Source organism: Denticeps clupeoides, unplaced genomic scaffold, assembly GCF_900700375.1.
Source record: "Denticeps clupeoides unplaced genomic scaffold, fDenClu1.1, whole genome shotgun sequence".
Classification (NCBI taxonomy): domain Eukaryota; kingdom Metazoa; phylum Chordata; class Actinopteri; order Clupeiformes; family Denticipitidae; genus Denticeps; species Denticeps clupeoides.
This window is the reverse complement of record NW_021630110.1, coordinates 99,690-105,198: the sequence shown is the minus strand read 5'-3', so window position 1 is coordinate 105,198 and position 5,509 is coordinate 99,690.

Sequence of the window (5,509 nt, the reverse complement as noted above, 5' to 3'; positions counted from 1 at the left end):
CAAACAATGACAACTTTCCTTAAAAAAAAAAAAAAAAAACAAAAGGGCGATTTCCCGAAGCGGAGCCGGCCTCCTCGGCCTTTACTCTGCGTGTGTGAAGTTCCTCCGAGGCGCCCGTCTCTCTTGCCCGGTCGGCGCTGGAAGTTTATTTTGACGAGCCCGGTCCCTCCCTCCCTCCCTGCGTCCAGCTGCGCGGCGCCGTCGGTAGGGGGCGCTGCGGGGATCCGAACCCGCGACGTTTTCTTTTTTTTTTTTAAGAGTTGCTGTTTTTTATTTTTTCATTTTTAGACGGCTCTGCCCGAAATGCACAGTAAAAGTGATCTTATTACCGCTATCATTACTAGGAGCGATACCTACGTTTACCTTATCCAGAGCGCCTTACAATCAGTGTTTACAGGAACAGTGTCCCCCTGGAGACACTCAGGGTCAAGTGTCTTGCTCAGGGACACAATGGTAGTAAGTGGGGTTTGAACCTGTGACCTTGTGGTCTTGTGGTCTTCTGTGGTCTTCATTGGTGGGTGTGTTTCCCTCTGGGCTACTTCCACCCCTTCCGTTTAATCCGTGATGCAATCACAAAATGTAATTAATATATGTATTTGATGTAATAGAAATGTAATGTGGAGAATTGTAGTGGATTGACCTGTGCTCCCTGCACTTGTACTTCTCAAGATCTAGGAAACAGGATGAAACACCAGAACCACCAGCTCTTCACTCACTTTCCATAAGTGCTTAGCCCGTCCGGCCGGCCATTCACTCACACCTGCGGTCAGTTCAGAGTAATCAACTCGTTGGATGGCGGGAGGAAACCGGAGAACCCGGAGGAAACCCGCACCAACACGGGGAGAGCGTGCAAACTCCACACACACACGGTTCGCACTGCGACTCGGCGTGCAGAAACGTATTCTTCCCATATAAAGAGCTGACCTGTAACCCCACAGCTACACCTTACTGTTAATTGTACTTTATGTCCATTGTGTTGGATGGTACATTGTATTTTTTTATACATTGGGCTGATTTTTATCTCTTTGTGTGTGCTGACATACTCGGCCAATAAACAGGATTCGGATTCTGACTGAAAGGTCCAAATGATATTAGAATAGTGGGAGGCAGGACTCCCTGTCAGACTTCAAGGGTTTCAATAGAGGGCAGTGTCAGACTGTTCTCGTCTCGATCCCTTCATGTACTTTTCTTTCATTTTTTCTTTTTTCTTTTTGGCAAAGGAGACACGTTGAACAAATTGTTGCTAATTATGCGGAGCTTTTTCCCCTCCGGCGGTCCATCTCTGATATTATTGACAGAAAATCAATCATCGGTTTTTAAAATGCAACCCCTCCTCTGCAGGCCAAATAATGTTAACCAAGCTTTTAATGGTCTCATTATACTTCTCAGATCCTTTGTCATCATCATGGTTTCTCCTCGTTGAAAGATGTTAGGAAACACATAACTGACAGCAAGTCGTGATGAATTTGCTCCCTTCACAGTGCGAGGCCTGCTGCTCGGTACGAGGAACCAGTGGCGTTCCTGAGCAGCTGCTTTCATTGCACTGAACCCCCCCCCCCTTACCTGTGAGGGAGCAGGGCCTTTTTTCCACTAAGCATTAGCATACAAATGCCATTACGTTTTTATTTGCCTTGCAAATAGAATATTAGACGCTGCTCAGGCGTTGGAGGACAAGCACTTTCTGATTCCGGAGAGTCAGTTTTAATGAAAAGGCTTTCGGGTCGATTCGCAGGGCTGGTTAATTGAACATGTTTAAGGGAAAGGACCAAAAGGACAGAGGGAAGTTCTTGAAGCGGGTGCACAAGAAGCCCACTGTGATTGCATAATTTTTTTTTTTGGCTGCTTGTTTGTTCATAAAGCTTCAAGAACCAGAACCAGAAGTATGTGTTTTTCCTCTGAGGAGCTCCAGGCCCTTTTCGGAGAACAAAGGGATCCACAGCCATCCAAACTCACATCATGCAGCACGGACACAGAGCAGAGAAGGGGTGCTCCAATCCATAAAAAAAAAAATTCACGGGTTCAGGATCATTTTACTTACATATTATGTATTACAACGTGTGCAAATCTATTCCTTTTGGTGGTGTTTTTTTTCCCGATTGGGAAGGGGATGCAACAGGAAACAGACGGAGAACATCGCGCTCACATCAGCATCCAAGTCACAGCTTCCTCCAGCCTAATTAAGGCAGATAAGTTGGAGCGAAAGCCGGCCTGACGCCAGCTCCCCCCAGACCGCGTCTGAGCCATTTTTCATCTCATTTCCACCTTCACAGCACTCACCTTTTTCACAAGAGATGTGTTGAGAGACACAAAACACTACACGGGCTCACTCTCACACAAAGCCATGTCGGGTAACGCAACTGGATTTCGGATCAGTCCACTATACAACAAACACAATGTTGTACGATGTTTCGTCGTATATGCACTGAATATAGCATATTGTCACAGGGGGAATTCGATGACGTACTTGCAGACATACTTTGGGCGTGGGGATAAGCCGTCGTACCGGTAGAGGACACTGGGCGAGCGGAGCAGGAGGACCGGGGACGCCTGGCCGGCGAGGAATGAGGAAGCAATGGACGCGCTGCAACGCAGCGGGGAGTCAGTTCGGGATATTTGGGAAGGACCGGGGCAGAGGAGAACCGGAAGACAGTGGGTTTCAGGATGGTCCGGGATCTTGGACTGGACGGGAGTAGGTCTTGGGTGGCAGGAAGGTAGAGGTTGTAGCCAGGAAGTTCCGGTTGGGGTTCTTTTCGTGGTTTCCAGGGGATCAGGCAATTCTCGAAGTCGTGGGCAGGCAAAGGTCGTATTTCATGAATCACAATTATCTTGGCCGTGGGTGAGAGAGCTAGCGTCTCTGGCGAGTAATCTCATACAAAGAGCGGGCGTGTCTCCTTGGGGTTACCTCACTTTTATACTTGCCACCGCCCGCTTCCATTTCCTCTTCCGGGTCGTCGTCTCCCAGGCTGGTGAGGCGCCCTCTAGCGGGCTGGAGGCGCGTTGGCCATGACACATATATATGATAGTCAACTTCCTCAAACTATTCGTGCTGCACACAACAAAATGTGTCCTCTGCTTTTAACCCATCACCCTTGGTGAGCAGTGGGCAGCCATGACAGGCGCCCAGGGAGCAGTGTGTGGGGACGGTGCTTTGCTCAGTGGGGGGCCGGGATTCGAACCGGCAACCTGGTTGATGAAAAGTCACTGATTCTCAGCCGTTATTAAATGTGTATCTTTTTGAAAATGAAGTAGTCAGTCACTGAAAACTGTAAACCTGAAAAGAGACCGGACACGGGTTTTTCTACAAGTTATTTATTTAGATCAGTGGTCTGAACTGCAGAGCACTTCAAGGTCAAGGGTCAGGCGCTTTATGTGAAGAGTGCCGTGTGACTATCACCCAGGAAACGGGTGCTTACTGAGCAACTGAGTGGCCTGTGGTGGGCAGTGGTGGACTAGCGGTTAAGGAAGTGGCCCCGGTTGTCGGTTCGAATCCCGATCCTCCAAGGTGCCATCGAGGTGCCACTGAGCAAAGCACCGTCCCCACACACTGCTCCCCGGGCACCTGTCATGGCTGCCCACTGCTCACTCAGGGAGATGGTTAAAAGCAGAGGACGCGTTTCGTTGTCAGAATGACTGACAATCACTTCGCTTTCACTTACGCGGTAAACGCCTTGGCTCGTCAGTGTAATCTTCAGAACGAGCGGCCCGGCGGCGCAGATGGTGTCTGGGAGAGTGCGGTGGAAAAGTCCTGACGTCTGTCGCGCTGCGCCTGTTTATTATGACATCTCGGCTGCGGACGTCCTGGTGGGTTTGACTGACGGGTTCGGGGGGTGGGGGGGGACCGTCGCATTACAACAGACTGGCGGACCATCTGCCTGAGCGCGGTGACACCCCAGCGGCGCGCGGGCCCCTTCCTCCTCGGCCCAGGGGCCGGGCCGACTTCACAGAGCAGACAGGCAGCTGCAACCTGTTCCTCCACGCCATGCAAATAGGAGCGTCGCCGCCGCTGCTGCTGCTGCTGCTGGGCTCGGCAATCTGTTATTATTAGAAGAGGATCGTTTCTACGAGGTGTTTTCCCTGAATGGGACGGTAGTTTCCCTGATCTGAAGATGAACAATTCCTGCGTGTGACACTCAGCCTTGCTCATCACACAACGTCCCTCGTTCGTGTTTTGTGCTGTGCGCAAGGAAAAAAAAGGAACACATGAAGCTAAAAGAAAGCTGTAGTTTCCTCTGTAACATTAAATCTGCATGTACATATGTCCTGGCCACACGTTGTATACTCTGCTTCTGTAACACACACACACACACACACACATATATGCAAAGTACAGTGTGTCTTCTGCAAAAAGACACGGTCTCCTCTGTGTTCATCCTTTCATCTCTCTCTTGATCCTCGTAAGTAAGAGCTGAGCGCCTGTGTGACGGTGTTTACAATCACAGTGGAAATTTGGTTTACCGTCAGCCCTGTTGACGGTGGTGACGCTGCCACCACAACATTTAAAAAGCTGTGCGTCTTTTGGCTGAGGCCAACTGAATTTTCCACCATTCGGCTAACGACAAGCGTGTCAAGGACCTTCTCCTCCTGTTCTGTCTCCTCCGGAGCGTGACGTCTTTTGTCTTTGGAGCTCGCGTTAACTCGTCGCGCGTCCCTAAGTCTTGTCTGAAGCTGCACGGAGGGACACAAAAAAGCATCACAGAATCACCGAGCATAAAGCACTTCCTTTGTCACACACAGCAGTGCACATCAGACCGGCAGCAGGAAACAGTCTGCGTCCCTCACGCCACACTTGACAGTTCATTTAATGCATAAAATTCAACCAATACAGGTCACTGATAATCGCATTACACTTTATCCCAAATAAATATGTCCTTTTAGATACACTCTGCATGTGCTCTACAATCATCATCGTCAGCAGGTACAGTGTAAGAATGGTACTTATGACAATCGATGTTTGGCAAAGTACAAAATTGCTTTAAATCTCAATAATTGCAGGCTTAAAGGAGGAAAAAAATATGGGTCAGCCAGAACGTCCAAATATATATATAAAAAAAACTGAACTATTAAAAAATATAATAACACTCTAAATGCAAACTTTCATTACAACTCATTATGCACATAGACACAAACTGTAAGCAACTTATCTTTCAGGTGGAGTTATGCCCATTTGTATTTTATATACTAAAATATATACAATACAGGCCAAAAGTTTGGACACATCTTCTCATTCAATGTGTTTTCTTTATTTTCGTGACCATTTACGTTGGTAGATTCTCACTGAAGGCATCAAAACTATGAATGAACACATGTGGAGTTATGTACTTAACAAAAAAAGGTGAAATAACTGAAAACATGTTTTATATTCTAGTTTCTTCAAAATAGCCGCCCTTTGCTCTGATTACTGCTTTGCACACTCTTGGCATTCTCTCGATGAGCTTCAAGAGGTCGTCACCTGAAATGGTTTTCCAACAGTCTTGAAGGAGTACCCAGAGGTGTTTAGCACTTGTTGGCC